Genomic DNA, 20,579 nt, shown 5'->3' on the forward strand with positions numbered 1-20,579 from the left:
GGAAGACACAGCACATAGTCATTTGTATCTGCACTGTGTTACTCAGCAACGTGCTTTTGAGCATCCATATGGTCGCATATAACAGAGATTCATTTTAATTGCTCAGTACAGTGCTATCCAGCCAGATTTTCTAAAATGATGAAAATATTCTATAACTCTGAGTACAGTGTAGCCTCCAGCCACATGTGCATTTTGTGTATTTGAAATTCAGTTAGTGTGAATGAGGCACTGCAGTTTTAATTTTATTTAGTTTTAATGGACTTCAATTTGAGTAGGCGCATATGGATAATAGTTACCATATTATAGAGCATAGTTTTACAGTAGTCCATTGTATGAATACACTAAAATTTGTTCATTTGTTGTACACTTAATGTTTCCAGTTTAGGGCTGTTACGATTACTGTTTCTATGAGCATTCTAGTACTTGTCTTTTGGAGAACATATGAATGCATTTCTACTGAGTACATATATAAACAGCAGAATTTCTGGGTCATAGCGTAAATGTATATTAAGCTTTTCAATATCTTTTAGAAGTATTTGCACAAGTTCATTCTTCTACTAGTCTTATTGTTTTTAAACTTGAACAATTTTAATAGGTGTGTGTTGATGTTTCATTGTAGTTTTAATTTCCTTATTCAGAAGACTAATGGTAATGAACATACTTTCCTTTGTTTGTTAGCCATATGAATGTGCAGTTTTGTCAAATGTCTGCTCAGTTCTCTTGTCTATTTTTACATTAGGTTGCCTGTCTTTTTTATCACTGATTTGCAGGAGTTCTTTATATATTTTTTTCAATGACAAAGATCAGTTATATTTATATTTTCCAGCAATAAAAATTTGACAAGTATGATTTTTAATAGTCTATTTGTTATAGCTTCAAAAAGCATGAAGTATTTCATAATTATTTATTTAATACATATTCTTTATACACTCCAAATGTGGGAGGTCATTTGTCATATATATATTCATGAAAAATATCTTCAACTCTGTGACTTGCCTTTTCACTTTGATAATGGTATCTTTTGAGTGAAATAAAATTTTAATTTTAATGTCCTTTCTGAGAGATTTTTGCCTAATCAAAATTATGAGTACATTTCCTATGTGATTTTAATAAAAGATTATAAGTCAGCAGTTCAGCTGGAAATGATTTTTTTGTATAAAGTAGGGACCCAGATTAATCCTTTTTTTATATGAATACTAATTGACTCACCACCATTTATTTAAAGGCTATCTTTTCCTCACAGTATTGCACCAGCAGACTCTATGTAATGTGGAACAAATTTCACCACAGCAGAGCTGCAAAGAAATAATGGTTTTATTTGGGATCTCAGAATTCCAATTCAGGAGATACTGATTTCAGCAAGCATTTAAAATGTGTTGCAAGGAGAAGAGAAAAGTCAGGGATTTATAAAAGAAACAAAACAAAACAAAACAAAAAACACAAGCTTGCAAAAATTGTTTCAAAAGAATTATGATCATTGCTGGCAAACTGAAGCTGTTTTTATTTTTTACATGATTGGTTGCTAGAGGCTACACTAGAGGGAGGTAAAAGTTCATTACTGTGACAGATTGCAGGTTTCCTTGTAGGGTCCTTGGATTATTTGTGTTTTGGCCCAACTCGAAAGTTCATGGGTCCAGCTAGTGAGGGCATACATAAGCCCTGCTTCCTTAATGGCCTCCAGGCTCCATTTTAAATAGCTCTCTTAGCGATAATGGCTACATTTTGAAGTTCCTCTTTCCACAGTACGTAATTGTTATCTGCAAATAATGATTTTTATTTCTTCTTCACCAACCATTGTATCATTTTCCCCCACTGATTAAACTGTCCTGTACAATGCTAAATAGAAGTATTGGGAGTATCCTTGTTTTTTATGCTCATTGGGATGAAGGTTTTTGGTATTTCATCGTTAGATATATTTACTGTAAATTTCACCCTTAAGTGTGGTATTGGTACCATCTATCAGAATAAGCCAGTTTACTTCCATTTCTAGTTCACTAAAACTTTTTTTAATTAGTAAATTTTGAAATTTTTCAAACGCATTTGATACATCTATTGAGATGATCACAGTACGATATTTCTTTATTCTGGGAATAAATTGGATTTGGTCAGTTGGTGGATTTATTTTGCTGATATTTTGTTTAGAATTTTTGCATCTGTGTTAATGAATAAGGTTGCCTTATAATTTTCTCTTCTTAGTAATATGCTTGTTAGGTTTTGGCAACAGTGTTATTCTGGCCTCGTAAAATGAATTAAGAAGTATTTCGTCTTCTCCTAATATCTGGACTATTTTATGATGTATGGTATTTTTTTTTTTAAATTGAATCTTTGGAAGAAATCACTTATGTCCCCTGGGCCTGAAATTTCTTTGTGAGAATGTTTTAAATTCAAAAATTGAATGCCTTTGTGTGTGTGTGTGTGTGAATGTGTGTGTGTGTGTATGACTAATCTTTCTGCCTTTCTCTTTATAATTTCTATCATTTAACTTTTATGTTTATAATATTTTTATTTTATTCACATATATATTCTGCCCATTCGTGTATATGCCATTTCCATCCAGGTATAAATTTAGCTGCATCCTGTAAGTCTTGATATATAATTTTCTCATCCTTTCAATTTAAATATGCCTTTCAATGTATTTTTTAATTTGAACCATGTGTTATTTAGAAGTATATAGTTTAATTTCTAAATATTTGGAAGTGTTCTTGATATATTTTGTTAGTTACCTTTGTATTGAGTCCACTGTGTTCAGAGAATGTATAAGGATTCCTTCCTTGAATATTTCTTTAGACTTAAAAAAGATCTGAAATCTTTGTTATTGTGTTTGCCTATTCTTTTATTTCTATCATTTTTTGCTGTGTATATTTTGAGGCTATATTAACTGAACACAAATTTAGTTTTATTTATTTATTTTTTAATTGAAGTATAGTTGATTTACAATGTTGTGTTAGTTTCTGGTGTGGAGCATAGTGATTCAGTTATACGTATGTATATTCTTTTTCATATTCATTTTCATTTTAGGCTATTACAAGATATTGAATATAGTTCCCTATGCTATACAGTAGGACTTTGTTGTTTATCTATTTTATATATAGTAGTATGTATCTGATAATCTCAAACTCCTAATTTATCCCTCTCTCCCTTTCCCCTTTGGTAACCATGAGTTGATTTTCTGTGTCTGCGATTCAGATTCTGTTTTGTAAATGAGTTCATTTGTCTCATTTTTTTTTTTTAGATTCCACATAAAAGTAGTATCATATGATATTTACCTTTCTCTGTGTGACTTCTCTTGTATGAAAATCTCTAGATCCATCCATCTTGCTGCAAATGGCTTATTTCATTCTTTTTTATGACTAAGTAGTATTCCATTGCATAAATATACCATTTCTTCTTATCCATTCATCTGTCAGTGGAAGCTTGTTTCCATGTCTTGGCTATTGTAAAATAGTATTGCTGTGAACATTCAGGTGCATGTATCTTTTTGGATTAGAGTTTTCTCTGGATATATGCCCAGCATTGGGATTGCTGGATCATATGGTAACTCTATTTTTAGTTTTTAAAGAAATCTTCATATTATTTTCCATAGTGGCTGCACAAAACTACATTTCTACCAGCAGTGTAGGAGAGTTCCTTTTTCTCCATACCCTCTCCAGCATTTATCATTTGTAGATTTTTTAATGATGGTCATTCTGACTGGTGTGGGGTGATACCTCATTGTATTTTGATTTGCATTTCTCTGATAATTAGCAATATTGAGCATCTTTTCACGTGCCTATTGGCCATCTCTGTGTCTTCTTTGGAGAAATATATGTTTAGGTCTTCTGCCCATTTTTGATTGGGTTGTTTTTCGTTATTGTTGTTATTGAGTTATATGAGCTACTTGTATGTTGTAGAAATTAAGCACTTGTCAAGTGCATCATTTGCATATATTTTCTTCTATTCAGTAGGTTATCTTTTCATTTTGTTTATAGTTTCGTTCTCTCACTGTGCAAAAACTCAGTAAGTTTAACTATCTTTTTTTTTTTTGGTTTGGTTTTTTGGTTTTTTGTTGGTTTTTGTTGTTGTTGTTGTTGTTGTTGTTGTTTTGCTTTTATTTCTATTGCTTTGGCAGACTGACCTAGGAGAACATTGCTAAGATTTTTGTCAGAGAATGTTTTGCCTGTATTCTCTTATGAGATTTATGGTGTCTTGTCTTATGTTGAAGTCTTTAAGCCATTTTAAGTTTATTTTTGAATATGGTGTGAGGGAGTGTCATAACTTCATTGATATACATGCAGCTGTCCAGCTTTCCCAACAGCACCGGCAAAGAGACCATCTTCTCTCCACTGTATTTTGCCTCCTTTGTTGAAGATGAATTGATCATAGGAGTGTGGGTTTATTTCTAGGGTCTCTGTTCTGTTCCATTGATCCATATGTCTGTTTTGTGCCAATAACACACTGTTTTGATTACTGTAGCTTTAGTATTGTCTGAAGTCTGGGAGGGTTATGCCTCCAGTTTCATTCTTTTTCTGCAGTACTGCTTTGTCATTTATGGGTCTTTTGTGATTCCATATAAATTTTAGATTATTTGTTCTAGTTCTGTGAAAAATGTTGTAGGTAATTTGATAGAGAGCCCATTAAATGTATAGCTTGCTTTGAGTACTATGGCCATCTTAACAATATTAATTCTTCCAGTCCAAGAGCATGGGCTATCTTTCCATTTCTTTAAATCATCTTTAATTGCCTTTATCGATGTTTTGTAGCTCTCAGCATATAAATCTTTAACCTCCTTGGTAAGGGTTATTCCTAAGTTTTTCAGTTTTTTGGATATCATTTTCAGAGATTTTTTTAACTTCTATTTTCTGATATTTCATTGTTAGTGTAAAGAAATGCAACAGAGTTTTGTATGTTAATCTTGCTACCTAGCTGAATTCTTTTATTAGCTCTAGGAGTTTTTGTGTGAAGTCTTTAGGGTTTTCTGTATATAGTATCATGCCATCCTCATATAGTGACAGTTTTACCTCTTCCTTTCCAATTTGGATCCCTTTGATTTCTTTTTCTTGTCTGAATCCCATGGCTAGGACTTCCAATATTATGTTGAATAGAAGTGGTGAGAGTGGGCATCCTTGTTTTGTTCCAGATTTCAGTGGGAAGGCTTTTAGCTTTTCTCCAGTAAGTATGATGTTAGGTGTGGGTTTGTCATAAACAGCTTTTATTATGTTGAGATATGTTCCCTCTATACCTACTTTGATAAGAGTTTTTATCATGAATTGATGTTGAATTTTATCAAATGCTTTTTCTGCATCTGTTGAGATAATTATGTGGGTTTTGTCCTTTCTTTTGTTGGTGTGGTGTATCACATTGATTGATTTACACATGTTGATCCATCCTGCTGACCCTGGGATGAATTCAACTTGATCATAGTGTATGATCTGTTCAAAATGTTGTTGTATTCAATCTGCGAATATTCATTGAGAATTTTTGCATCTATATTCATAAAAGATATGGGGCTATAATTTTCTTTTTTGGTAGTACTTTTCTCTGCTTTTGGTATCAGGGTGATGATGGCTTCATAGAATGACTTTGGGAGTGTTCTCTCCTCTTCAGTCTTTTGGAAGAATTTGAGAAGGATTGGTATAAGTTCTTTGTATGTTTGGTAGAATTCCCCAGTGAATCCATCTGGTCCTGGGCTTTTGTTTGCAGGAAGGTTTTTGGTTTTTGTTTTTGTTTTGTTTTTGTTTTTGTTTTTGTTTTTGTTTAGATTGTACTTCACTTTTAGTGATCAGTCTGTTCAAATTATCTATTTCTTCTTGATTCAGTTTTGGTGGACTGTATGTTTCTAGAAACTTGTCCATTTTTTTCTAGGTTGTCCAATTTGTTAGCATATAATTATTTATAGTATTCATATAAAAACAAATTTAGAATTGCCTTAACTTCCTGCTTTATTGACCCCTTTATCCTTGTGAAATACTCTTCTTTATCTCTAATGACTTTTTTGTCTTAGAGGTACTTTTATTCTGATTTAACATTTCTTCATCAGCTGTATTTTATTAGCATTTGCATAAAGTATAGTTTTCTTTCCTTTTACTTTCAATCCTTCTCTGACTATACATATTTAAGGTATACCTAGTAAGACATAAATAGTTGAATTAAGAAAAAAAGCCAGTCTGACAACTTAGTTTTTAAGTTGGAGTATATAGACTATTAAATTAAAAATAATTGCTAATTATGTTTGGGTTTTCAACTATCACTTTATTATTTTTTTACTTATTCCTTTTGTTCCTTTCTTTACTTCTTTTGAATTGATTGAGTTATTTCTAATTTTTAATAATTTCTCTCTATTATTATGCTAGTATGTATTTTTTTCTTCTTATAGTAGTCACCTTAGAAAGGAAGGTATTTGTAACTATGACTCAAAATCTACAAGTCATGATGGAAAGACTGATACATTTTACTCCATAAAATTAAAAATAATAAAGTCAAATTCAAGCAGTGATGAATATATACAACTCATATCCTATACAAAGATTTACTCCTCTACTAAGTAAATCTCTTCTAAGATTAATAACCCAATAGAAAAGTGTGAAAGCATCAAAGAAAACAAAAAACAAATACAAATATGAAAGAATGTTCAGCCACATCTATAGTAAGGGTCATAGAAATTAAAATTTTAGTGTGATAATATTTATGTACCTAGTTGACAGGAATAAAATCTTGATAACAAAATTGCTTATGTGGCTGTGTAGAAACAGAATACTTTCATATATTGCTTGTAAGATGACAAAATGGTGCAACTCTGATGAAAAGGGTATCTTTAATATCTAAAAAATTGCAGGTATGTTTGCCTTTTATGCCAGCACTTCTACTTCTTGCAGACCTTATTGCAGATATCCTGCCTACTGATATATTTACATTCGTAAGGCTATCTATATATACAACCACATATCGTATAGGTAACATATGTAATATATATATTGTATATATTACACGTATGAAACAAAAAACACTAGGAAAAGACTAAGTATGAAGGAGCAACAGACAGGTTAGATAGATGATTGCATTTCTGCACACTGTAATATAATTCAAGTGAGAAAAATGAATAGAGTGTAGCTCTGTGTTCACATAGGAGGCGATCTTAAAAAAAATCAGGTAGAGAACAGTGAATGTAGTTTGCTACTTCCTTTGAAGGAAGAAGAGAATATAGAAGTATGCATTCATAGTCATTTGTATTTGCCTAAAGAAACACTGGAGGTATAAACAAGAAAGTAATTAAAATGATAACCTAAAGGGTAGGGTAGAATGGGGGTAGATGAGATCACGGGTATAAGCAAGCAAGTCTCTCCAGCATGTGGTCTTTGTATATCTTTCCAAAGCATATGATTATATTACATATTCAAAAAATAAAGCTTAATTTTTAAAAACCATAATGAAAGTCAAAGCCAAAGACATAAATTGTGAAATCATTATCAAGTGATAATTAATGTCATGAAAGTGGGGTAGGGTGGAGTAGTTTGCAGTAGGCCAATACTCCTACAGAGGATAACTAGAAAAGCTGGGTTAAATGATAAAAATCATGTATTTAAAGTCACAAAGTGGCAGAGGACTAAAGGGATTAAAATTCAAAACAGAGCAGAAGCTTTTAAAGATGAATTGGGGATCTAAAGCTGACCCTAACATCCCTGCCAATCCTTGGTGAGGGGCAGATGCTGACAACATGGACTATGTCTACATGGAGGGTCACTACTAGGGGGCAAGCAAACTGGCAGAATTTCTGGTGATCACATGGGGCTAAGAGTGACAACATTCTTTATCCTCTGGAGAAATTTGATGAGTTCTGAAGCTGTGTGAGGCTTAAGTCTAAGAAGGAAGGTATTATGATTTGTCTGTATCTCTCCATCAAGATGCTCGTTAAGAAAAGCTAGTTCTTAAATTCTTTCCCTTCCGTCCTTCATTATTTTAACGTGTTTATGTATTCTCTCCTGTGATAGTTACCATGGATTTAAACAAGAAGGTGGGTGAGCACTTTAAGGAGAAAAAGGTGAAATAAAAAAGGAACAGAAGTTACCAGGTCCCTGCTGCCCTGATGGACCTTGGAGGGTGCCAAGATAGAGAGCAAATAAAAAAAGTAGTTTCACTAATAAGTATACAATTATAATATTAAAACATACTATAAGGAAATTGTAGAAAAATGCAATGAGAAAGTTATGGGTCAATCTAAATTAGTCTGGGGATTCAGAGAGGGTAACCGTGAAGAAATCGTATTTAAGCTGAGCTGTAAAGGTTGGGGGATGAGAATTTCACACAGCGAGAACAACATATGCAGACACTCTGAGCTGAAGAAACAGCTTTATAAGAGCTGTGCTAAACAGTGTCATAGGCAAAAATTGTGAGATGGCATGTGATGAAGCTGATGAGATCAGGTTGATCTTGTAATTTTTTGTCTTTTTTTTTTGCAGTTCTAGATTTTATCCTAAGAACAGTGGGAAGCCATTGAAGGATCCAATGGGGCAGTGAAATAATCAGAATTTGACCTTAAAAAAAATCACTTTGGCTCTAGTTGGAAAGTGGACTGAAGGGATAAGAATGTTTTTTGGGAGACAAGTTAGGAAATTGTTACATTTTCTTCAGGCAAAACACACAAGCTTAGAATAGGCCAGTAGCATTAGGGATGAAGAAAACCAGAGAAAAGGATGTGAAAAAAAATTTTTTAAGTCACAACATTTTATGATTGAATGTGGTGAATGAGGAAAATGATACTCTTTCAAGGATGACTCTTCCCAGGTTTTAGGCTTGAAAACTGCATGGATGATGATTCTGTTTACTGTGACTGGGAGCACTAGGGGAAGAGCGACTTTTATGCAGGATAGAAACTTAAGTCTAGAACTTAAGAAAGATATGCACTGAAAACATAAATTTAGAAGTCATAAGAGATATTAGAAGCTGCCTTTTACATTTTGGAAGAGCAGTAACAAATTTTTTGTTTATTCTATGAAATTCTTAAACCATCAAATCATAACCTTACTCCTTACACAAAACACACAAAAAAATTCACTTCATTGTTAAAAACGTAGTAATATTTTTCTTTAAAATTTTGTTTTTTATACCTATTATTTATTGTTTTGCTGTTCATTTAACTGATTTTGGAAAATCAATTAATCTTTTCATTTGTATATCAGCTAGAAAGAAGGTTATAATCAAACTGATGATATATAAATATGTCTTAATGATTATACTTACGAATTATTGTTAGCTCTTTGTTATGCTTCAGAGAGCACTGACATCATATTACATGTAAGAAAATTGCTTATGCTCAATGAAACAGAACATTCAATTACAGTTAAGCATATGACCCGCATTTCCACTTTATACCAAAAACTTTATACTGAAGTGTGGTTCTAAAATGTGATACTTTCCTGCTTTTATGTGTCTTTAGTGAATCTGCTTATAATAAAAGTTAAATTATTTTTTATTTAAGAACATTATCAGCTAAGAATTAGTAAATTTGTTTTCACTTTCCTAGTAGTAAACATTTGAGGAAAGAATATATATTTTTAGCAGGTTGATAGAGATGGAATTATCTCACTTTTCACAAAATAGTCATAAAATACTGTACATATGCTACATTTTAATAAATTGAGTCATTTTTGATGAAAATATTGGTCATATTTGTTTATTATTCAAGTTCCAGAGAAAGAAAGCAAAGGCTAAGCATAGAGTTTATTTAAAATATCCATTTAAAATGTAGCTTTTTTTTTACTTTCTAAAATGTTCAAAGATTATTTTTTATAGTATTTTAGTTTATTTTCCAAACCATTAATATGTGATGTTATTCATTATTTTTCCTTTTAAAACAAATATTTGGTTTGACTAATATGAAATACAGAGATCTTCATTCTTTATATTTGAGGAAGTTATTTTTTATTTATTTTAGCTCTTGAATACTGAAGGTAAGAGTCAGAGGTCCAACAGGAAAGAAATGGTACCCTCAAATTAGGACAGTTCAAGTAAGGTTGAAAAAAGTGGCTATTTAACTTGTGGGCAGGGTGTAAGGAATCTCAAGGCATACTGCAATACTTCAGGTCTGTTACTATCCCACACCCAAAGGGAAATGGGGATAGGAAGGAGAGAGACGTGCAGAGGGGTCTACTTTGCCTAGGGACCCAGTTAGCCTGACGTAACTCTGCAGGAAGGGAGCCTGAGAATGAAGACATTGACTTGACTTTCTTTCCTCACTCTGAAGCACCCCGTTGGCAGAACTCAATCAGAAGCCAGAGACAAGAGCTATTGCTTTAGTCCATTTAGGTCAGCCTCCCAGAGCAGAGAACCAGGTAGAAAAGGTGTAGAGAGTTAATCTCAAGAGGCAAAAGGAAGAAATCTGAAACAATAGATGTGCACCACAGAATGAAGAATGACAAGTGTGAAACGTAGTGCTAAGTTGTTTTTTTTTTTTTTCAGCAAAGGCTGGGGGAGAGGGTTGAGGTCAATAAATGACTACTCCCTGTGAAGAGCAAGAAACTCTGGATTTGGTTGGCAAGGGGCAGGATATAGAGAAATGGGAAAAGTTGTAGTTCTTTCATTCAACCAGATTGAACTCTGTCAACTAGCTAAAGATTCTTAGTCTAATTGATGCACAAGAAAAAAAGTTAACCCTGAAACTAACAAACATTCTCTATAGCTAATAATAATGTTTTGATGATATCATTGCTATTTGCTTGCAGGACTGTACCTGACAAACAACGTTCTCTAGCCTTGGATGTGACCTGTGTGATTCTGAGACTATTTGGTATGGACTTTTTACAATCTTTTATTCCATTGAATTGTTCCTTTTTTGATTTATGTATGTGTCAACATGTATATTCAGAATTTCAAATGAATAATAATGGTTAACTGACAAAAACAATCGAATGAAGGAGCTGCTTTAAAGAATTTAGGAGACATTACTTAATGCAAAAAGACAATACTTAATGTAAAGCCCATTCTGTCATATAAAATATGCATTAATATTATATTCAGTTAGGAGAGACAGTCTTTTTATCTTCAAGCTCATACAAGTGGTTTGATAAGCGGAAACAAAATGCATATGAGCACAGGAACTATATTTTACATTGCTTGCATGTTTGAGAAGTCACTAACTTAGACTAGTACTTCTAAACATTTTCATTGCCAGGGACACTGAATCTGATGTTTTAAAGTATTTATATCCAAAGAACAGATTGATTTTGCTGAGGGTAATGTACTCTGTACTTCAGGCTTTCTTAAAATAGCAGAAACCTGCTTTCAAGTCTGCATCATGACTCTATTAGGATCCCTGATTCAAGAAGTTGATTAAAAATATTGGTGGGGTAAGGAAACAAGATTAGACTGACTTGAAGACTGAAAGACATATGATAAATGGAGTCAAGAATGTAGAAAATTCTATGTGCAGCTCTAATCATTCTCTAGCTAGCTCAGTGTGCAGGGTTTAAGTTAGCTTTTTTAACTGAGAAAAATTAGAGCATAATTTTTTATGGTGGATCCTGACCCAATAGATAAGGACAGATTCTTAATGGAGGAGGGAGCATAAGAAACAGCAAATGCTCGGTTTCCTACCTCAGAAAGGATGCCAGTGAGGCCAATGCGTTCTTGAATGGGAGAGAGTAGAATAAGGTGATGATACTTTAGATATGACTGTCTTTAGATCTTGCAGAGTTTTGCCATCAGAGAATTTTAAGCAGAGGGTAGATATTTTCTGATTTACATTTAAAAGATAACTCTGCTGCTGGAGGGAGAAATATTTATAGAAGATAAATGTGGAGGAAAAGAAAAAGGAGGCTTTTGCTGAAGTCTAAGTTAGGCTTACATTAAGTTGGATTCTGGGAATTGTAATGAAGAAAGAACGAAATCAACTTATCCAAGATATATTTGGAGTTAGTGTTACAAAAAATTTATCATGGATTGGAAAAATATGGTGGGAAATAGAAAGAAAAATGAGTAGTATGTCTAGGTTTTTCACCTTGAGCAATTATAAACAGAGTGCCCGCACTCACTGAGATTAGAAATCTGGTGATGGGTAGTGTTTGACTGGAATCAGAAAGTCATGAGCATGATGGCTCTGATAATTTCATTAAATCTGTTAGTTCTGAGAACCCAGGTCTAATGTCTTTAGAGTGGCTTTTTATTTTTTATTTATTTATTTTTAATTTTAAGACTATTCACTCACTTTTAGCTGAAAGCAACCATGTTGCTAAGGAGATGCCGTCTCTGTGAGTAAATGACTTTTCCCTCACGCAGCACACAACTGTTCCCCTGGATTTGAGGTCTTCTGAAGCTAAGGCTGCTACCAAAACAATTATATTTTCAGTTATTTCTCTCAATATCTTGATCAATAATATATATATTACATTTTGAAACTATTTTTTCAGTCACTGAAAATTTCACAATTTGAAATCTTTGGAGATACACTGAGTTCACAAAATCAGTATTTAGTATCTCTGTTTTAAATACTTTCTCTTACATTTTTCATTCGGAAATTAACGAATACTTTGATGTGTGTCAGCTGAATAACAACATGCATACCATTCTAAAAGGATGAAATCTACTAGTGTTCTTTTAATACCTACAGGGATAAGGATTTTTCAAAAACACAGTTATGTTTCCAGTTATTAACAATCCTATCGATAAGTAAACTCTTAGATAATTTTAAATGATATGTTTATGGTGATGATGACTAAATATATAAGTTTAATTTTAGGATAAAAATTATTCTGACCCCAACCTATAGTGTTTTCATGGAGAATTTACAATCACTGCATTTTTCATAGGGAGTATACCTGGACCAGTAGTTTTTAAAATATTAAGAAACAATTCTTGTATCTTTGGGGACGCTGAGCACCATGGAGGCAGTAGAAATTGTTGGATCTATAACAAGACAAAAATGATGTACTTATTGGTAGGAGCATGTAAGTGATAACTGTTAAGGAATGTAGAGAAATAAAATTGTTTTTAAAAGCTTCTGGTTGTTTATACTAAGGTATAGATATAATAAACTAAGAACAAATGGATACATTTATGACTAAAGAAGACTTATTATACAGAAAATATTTTAGAAACTAAATTACTATAGAATGTATGTAAATATTTGAGACACGGTTGTTTTATGTTATTCCTGAATAAAGGGTGATAACTAGCAGAATTTCAGTTTGGGAAGCAATTTTGCCTATATCCATAAACAACCAAGTTGCTGGACCTTGTGCCCTTTCCATTTCTGAAGTAAGATTGGATAGTTAAAAAAAAAATTTTACACCACTAAAAAGTATCAAAATACTGCTATCCCACTTAAATGTAAATTTCACATTACTTTTATGCTCAATGATTTAACAGTGCTGGACACATTGCAAACATTCAGTATGTGTTAAATAATTAAGAGACACGGAAATGGGACGCTATGGTGATAAGGTGAAAGTACTGGGAAAGTCTAGGTATGCTTGTATTACTTTGGAGAGTTCACTAGATCTTGGATCTTAGTTTATTCACCTGTGAAATGAAGATGTTGGACTACATAATTTCTGAAGTGTTAATCAGCATTAACATTCAGTGGTTTTATCATACAGATACTATTGGTGGGTTAAATATTTTTAAATGTTTACATGTTTTGTGATTTTACTGAGTTCAGTAATTCAAAGAGTCACATAATGATAGACTCCAATATTTAACAGTAACAAATATCTGTTTGATAAACAGTATACAGAAATGCCTTTTAATCCAGAAGTCAGTTGTCCAACGAGCTTGGTCTACACTGAACACTGAGTAAAGTAAAATTTTAAAAAAAATTAGAAAGTCAAAAATGGCAGTTAAGAAGTCAAAATTAATTTCTCAGAGATAATTCAACAAAACTAGACAATATTCTTAAAGAAGTCCTCTTAAACACTGTTGAGCCTTTAAATTTTTGTTTTAGATATAACTAATATGCTTAACTATTTTCAAACACAGCGTATAATTGAGAAAATTAATGAATTGCTAGATAGAAGATCCTAGGATGCTAGGGAGCTACTAAAAGGAGATAATGATAATAAAGAACATCAGGAATTACAGTCAGACAGGGCAAATGCAGGAAACTGCAATAGGATATGCATTTGGGGCAATTTAGTGTAAACCAGTATATTTTAAATTTTATCCCATGAGTCATTTGAATCAGAATCATTTGAAGTGCTTCATAAAGTAAAAGTTCTAAGGTCCTGGTTTAGAACACCGAGAATTAGTGGTAGGATCTCTTCAGCAAATGGTGTTGGGAAAACTAGACAGCAGCATGTAAATCAGTGAAGCTAGAACACTCCCTCACACCATACACAAAAATAAACTCAAAATGGATCAAAGACTTAAACATAAGACAAGATACAATAAACCTCCTAGAAGAAAATATAGGCAAAACATTATCTCACATACATCTCAAAAATGTTCTCCTCGGGCACTCTACCCACACAATAGAAATAAAAGCAAGAATAAACAAATGGAACCTAGTTAAACTTACAAGCTTCTGCACAGCAAAGGAAACCACAAGTAAAACAAAATGACAAACCTACAGAATGGGAGAACATTTTTACAAATGATGAAACTGACAAAAGCTTGATCTCCAGAATATATAAGCAGCTCATATGATTTAATAAGAAAAAAACAAACAACCCAATCCAAAAATGGGCAGAAGACCTAAACAAGCAGTTCTCCAAGGAAGAAATACAAATGATCAATAGGCACATGAAAAAATGCTCAATATCACTAATTATCAGAGAAATGCAGATCAAAACTACAATGAGGTATCACCTCACACCAGTCAGAATGGCAATCATTCAAAAGTCCACAAATGACAAATGCTGGAGAGGCTGTGGAGAATAGGGGACCCTCCTACACTGCTGGTGGGAATGCAGGCTGGTGCAGCCACTGTGGAAAACAGTATGGAGATTCCTCAAAAGACTAGGAATAGACTTACCATATGACCCAGGAATCCCGCTTCTGGGCATATATCCAGAAGGAACCCTACTTCAAAAAGACACCTGCACCCCAATGTTCATAGCAGTACTATTTACAATAGCCAAGACATGGAAACAGCCTAAATGTCCATCAACAGATGACTGGATAAGGAAGATGTAGTATATTTATACAATGGAATACTATTCAGCCATAAAAATGACAACATAACGCCATTTGCAGCAACATAGATGTCCCTGGAGAATGTCATTCTAAGTGAAGTAAGCCAGAAAGAGAAAGAAAAATACCATATGAGATTGCTCATATGTGGAATCTAAAAAAAAAAAATATATATATATATATATATATATATATATATATATATATATATATATGAAACAGAAACAGACTCACAGACATAGAATACAAACTTGTGGTTGCCAAGGGTGCAGGGGGTGGGAAGGGACAGATGGGATTTCAAAATTTGTACATACTGACAGGCATATGCAGAATAGAGAAACAAGATTATACTGTATTGCACAGGGAAATATATACAAGATCTTGTGATAGCTCACAGCAAAAAAAAAAAAATGTGACAAGGAATATATGTATGTTCATGTAAAACTGAAAAATTGTGCTCTACACTGGAATTTGACACAACATTGTAAAATGACTATAACTCAATAAAAAATGTAAATAAATAAATAAATAAATAAAATGGGAAAAGACTAAAAAAAAAAAAGAATTAGTGGTAGGAATGCATTGTTTTAATGAAGCACCTTGAGTTGTGTTTATCACAGTGAACTTTGAAGACAGCTATGTGGGAGATCCGACAGCTGTACCTTTCTACATTGTAGACAATAACCACATAGAGCTATTTAAATTTCATTAAATTAAATGCAATTAAAAATTCAGTTCCTCAGTAACCAATAACCTAATTTCACTTGCTTAATGGTTACATTTGACTGTTCTAATGGACGGGCAGTGTAGCTGTAGAACACTGCCTTTGTCACAGGAAATCCTGTGCCCACTGCTCCTCCAGAGCGAAGCATAGTCAACAGGGATCTATGAGCTGTAGGAGCCCACACTGAACTTCAGTATGTTTTTGAAATCCTAAAATTCTGTCTATAACAGTAGTTTGTCCTTTTAAAAAATTTCTGAGTATTATTTCATTTTGTGAATATTCTATAGTTGACTCATGTTCTTATTAATGGACATTTGAGTTGTCTGCAGTGTTTGGCTGTTATAAATAAATATTTGAAATACTATAGTGTCGTTACAAATGGCATAGACTCATTAATGTTTCCTGTTTTAACCTTTGAAATCACTACAAATGATAATGTCAGATAATTGACATATTGTTGCAGTAAAATATTTTTACTTTAATTAACAGGGTCGTTTGCATCCAAAGTTCGAGTACTTTTATGTATTGCCCGTAATAAATTAAGTTTATGAAACTTGAAAAATGAAAATGAATCCAAAAAGTAACACAATCGATTAATTTTCAAAAATAGTCTGTTGGTATGTGGAAAATGATGAATATTTCAGAAAAGGTAATGCTGCTTGAGTAACTTAAAAAGCTTCCAGTTCCCACTGATTATTAAGTTTTGAAAGTAGAAACGTATTTTTATGTTTTAGAATTAATACATCCTGTGAAGTGATAACACACTTTGCATTGTTCTTGGGCTATATGTTTAAGAAATCTAAAAGGTTTTGTAAATATTTTTTTAAATTTCCTTTAACTTGATAAAAGTTCATGACATTAATTACATTCTACAGCTGGAAAATTGATATCTTTAGAGATGATATATATTTACCTTTTCTTTGATAAATGACTTTCCACAAACATTTTTACTGTAAATAAATGGATACATCTGAGGGTTGTATTTTCTTCTAATCCAGGGTTTACTTGCAAAGCAATTACTATCTTCTTCACAGCCATTGCACTTCGCCTATATAAATACTTACAAAAGAAAAATCGTGACGTCCTGCGTTCAGTTGTGAAGAATCGAAAAGTAAAAAATAAGGAAAGAACTGATTTATAACTGGATCATCACTGGGTAAGAATTACACATTGTCAATCTATCAATGGGATATTATTAAATAATAAACATTAATAAAATCTAAAATAATTATAACTACATGTTTAGTAATTAAATATAATTCATATGATCCTATAAACTTTATTATATTTTGAGTACAAATATAATAATATCGTCTCTATTTTGTATTTTTAAAATATTATAAAGATACACATTTAATACTTTGAAAGAAAAAGATGAAGTGGAATTGGGAAAATGCACATAGGTTAACTCTGATTGCAATGATATATATTAGTTATTGGTCTTGGTTATGTAGTATTACTTAGGTTTCCCATAGTTTATTCTTGTGTCTTTTCATTTGGTCTGTGGAGGTTTATTTCTCAATATATTTTCAAAATAAAATTAGGTGTGCCAATCCAGTTCATGTAATAAAAATTTGTATTTAAGGCCATATTTATTCTCCAAAAGAAGACTATTTTAAAACCATTTAAAATTAACATTTATCTTTTATTTGATGGTGGAGAGGTTTCCTCAGAAAATTTCTTTGGTCAGTTGGCCAGTTTGCAATACATATTTTCATGCTCCTTTAATTTTAGTGAACAGAAATTCTATATGATCATATACATCTCTTGTTACCTTGACTCGAATTTTATTGAAGAGACTAACTACCTGGTACCTAAATTGATATCCATTTTGTGCTTTATGTTTAATTTTATGATTAATCATTATTTTTCACTTGAAGAAATATTCAAATTTGAATGCAGAAAGTGTGAACCATTTGTGGAATTTTTCTTAAGTTGAAATGTATGTCTATAGAAAATGGTTGATATAATTGTTTCATACATGATTGTATATCTATCCAAATCATATACCAATTTTCCAAACATCGAGATAAAAATCAGATTCTTATGAAGCAAAAACTTCTCTACAATGTTTCTTTTGTTCTCTTGGGAGAAGGAACAATTGACGAAATTTCCCCTTTGTTAACTCACATTAGTCAATGGCCCTGTGTGTAAGGGCAGGCATTGCCCTGTTCATGGTCTTGGCTGGCAGAAGGAATTGTGAAGCAAGGAGTTTTCATGTCTTACTATATGTTTTTAGTCCTTAACTTCAACATATATTTATGAAAATTTATAAACTTGTCTGTATGTGAAACTCTACTTGACTGCTTGATTTTTCTCCATTTGAACCAGCAGGATGGCGGAATATCTGAGGATCAGATTGTAAAACCAAGAGTTTTTCCTTTAAAGATTCACAAGATCTGTTGGTGTGCCCTACATTCAGAAAAGGAAAACCACACATGATATTTACCGAAGTAGCCAAGTGTATCTGTGGTGATCTGTATTTTCAAAATAAAGTGCATTCTTGTAAAGAATTTCTCATATGTTTTTAATGTTCATAGGACTTTAAACATCAATGTACAATATAGGTTTTTTTGAATTGAAGATTAATAATTTTAGGTTATTTATATTTTATTAATATTCCACTGTCTAAAATTATTATTTGAAAATTTATGTACACTGGAAAGTAAGGTAAGAAAAAACATTTAAATCCAGTTTGAAGGTGCTTATAATATGTGTCTGTGTATATGCATCAATATCTATGTATTTTTCAGAAAACAAACCAGCAAAGGTATAATAAGATTTATAATAATTTGGAGAGTAGTCTTAAGACTTAAATTTGAATATAACGTTCTGCTATGACAGAGCATGTGTTTCTGTGTCACTAACTAGTTCATAGAAGGTTAATAGAGAAACAATACAATTATAACCCAGAAGTCACATTGCTTAACACCAAGTTAGTAGCTTTTAAAACAGTCAGTGGAAGCTTTCTCACTATTAAAGAGAAGAACTTAGCAATAAATGAAATCTGAAGGAAAAAACAGCTAAAAATCCTGTCAAAGTACCTTCCTTTGGAGTTAGCTTTGAGTGATTTAACACTATCTAGAATCTTTATACTTTCTACTGGGTTAATGTATCCAGTAAGCTGCAAGTACAGATGGAGGAGCTGCAAAAATATTGTTAAATATTAGATTTTAAATTTTTGATGGAAATGTTCTTTTGAGAATTCATGCTCTCAAGGAGCTACATCTCGAAGGAGAGAGGTGAGTCCCAGCATTTAAACCTGCAGAAGATTGGCTGAATGTGATGCTAGGTAAAAATGCTGTGGAGATTTAGCTGTGCCTAGGATTTATTAAGATTGTGATTGTTTTTGTTAGGACAATGGTTACAAAGTTGCATAGGTTTTTGAATGGTTTACTTCTACAATATTTTTTCCATAAGCCTAGTTATTTCTGGTGCTTGACTTTGCCTAAAGGGACATTTTAAAAGAAACATACTTAGTATTACAAGCAGAAATGCTTATGCTATAGAATTGGTGAGAGTTTATTTGTGCTCTTCAAACTGCGTCTTCTCCAAAGTCTTAAAATAATAACTACAAATATCCTAGTTCCTCAATCTTTTTCTTTTCTGGAGTCTCACTTATATTGGATTGAAGTTTTCCTGCTTTAACATTGAGCATTTAATCTTACATATATAACCTAGAAAAGTATCATTTTGATTTATTAATAGCATATTTCCCTTTTCAGCACTAAGAGGTTACTGTCCTTTTCCTTTTTAAGATATAATTGGCATGCAGCACTGTATAAGGTGTGTAGCATAATGCCTTGACTTACGTATATTGTGAAGTGATTACCACAAAGTTTAGTTGATACTTGTCATCTAATATAGATGAGAAAGGAGGAAAGAGAAATAAAGAAAGAGAACAAAAAAAGGAAGGTAGGAAGAAAGAAAAGAAAGAAAATCAGTGTTTTTTCCTTGTGACGAGAACCCTTAGGATCTTCTCTCTTAACTTTCAAATATACCCTACAGCAGTGTTAACTGTAGTCGTCATACTGTACATCTCATCCCCAGTACTTACTTATCTTATAACTGGAAGTTTGTATATTTGACCACCTTCATTGAATTCCCCCACCCTCAACCCCTGCCCCTGATCAACACGAATCTGATCTTTTTTCTATGAGTTCATTTTGTTTCATTTGTTTTAAATCCCACATATAAGTGATAACATTCAGTGTTTGTCTTTCCGTGTCTGACTTATTTCACTAAGCATAATACCCTCTAGGTCTTTTCATGTTGTTGCAAATGGCAGAATTTCATTCTTTTTTAGGACTGAGTAATATTTCATGGTGTGTGTGTGTGTGTGTGTGTGTGTGTGTGTGTGTACACATACATCTTCTTTACTCATTTATGGTTGCAAACCTAGGTTGCTTCCATACCTTGGCTATTATAAATAATACTTCTGTGAGCATGGGGGTGCAGTTATCTTTTCAAAGTAGTATTTTTGTTTTCTTTGGATATATACCAAAAAGTGGATTTACTGGATTATGTGTAAGTTCTATTTTTAGTTTTTTAGTTTTTTAGGGTTTTTTTGTTTTTTTTTTTAGAAATCTCCATACTGTTTTTGGTATTGGCTACACCAAAGTACATTCCTACCAATAGTGTGGGAAGGTTCCCTTTTCTCCACACCTTCCCCAGCATTTATCGTTTGTGGACTTTTGAATGATGGCCATTTTGATTGGTGTGAGGTGATACCTCATTGTGGTTTTGATTTGCATTTCTC

The 20,579-nt window shown here is 32.5% G+C and overlaps 1 long non-coding RNA gene across 3 annotated transcripts in view; it reads left to right on the forward strand.

Moving 5' to 3' along the window:
* Nucleotides 1-18,257, forward strand: part of LOC116661514 — a 35,930-nt gene extending 17,673 nt beyond the window's left edge. Inside the window, exons 5-7 of one of the 3 annotated variants that reach the window (XR_004317398.1) lie at nucleotides 10,695-10,759; nucleotides 16,819-16,976; nucleotides 18,152-18,257. This is a non-coding gene — a long non-coding RNA (uncharacterized LOC116661514). The remainder of the gene's footprint in view (nucleotides 1-10,694; nucleotides 10,760-16,818; nucleotides 16,977-18,151) is intronic. The other 2 variants (XR_004317399.1, XR_004317400.1) reach the window with 2 other exon arrangements.
* Nucleotides 18,258-20,579: the final 2,322 nt, after the last annotated feature.

This window comes from Camelus ferus, chromosome 35, assembly GCF_009834535.1.
Source record: "Camelus ferus isolate YT-003-E chromosome 35, BCGSAC_Cfer_1.0, whole genome shotgun sequence".
Classification (NCBI taxonomy): Eukaryota; Metazoa; Chordata; class Mammalia; order Artiodactyla; family Camelidae; genus Camelus; species Camelus ferus.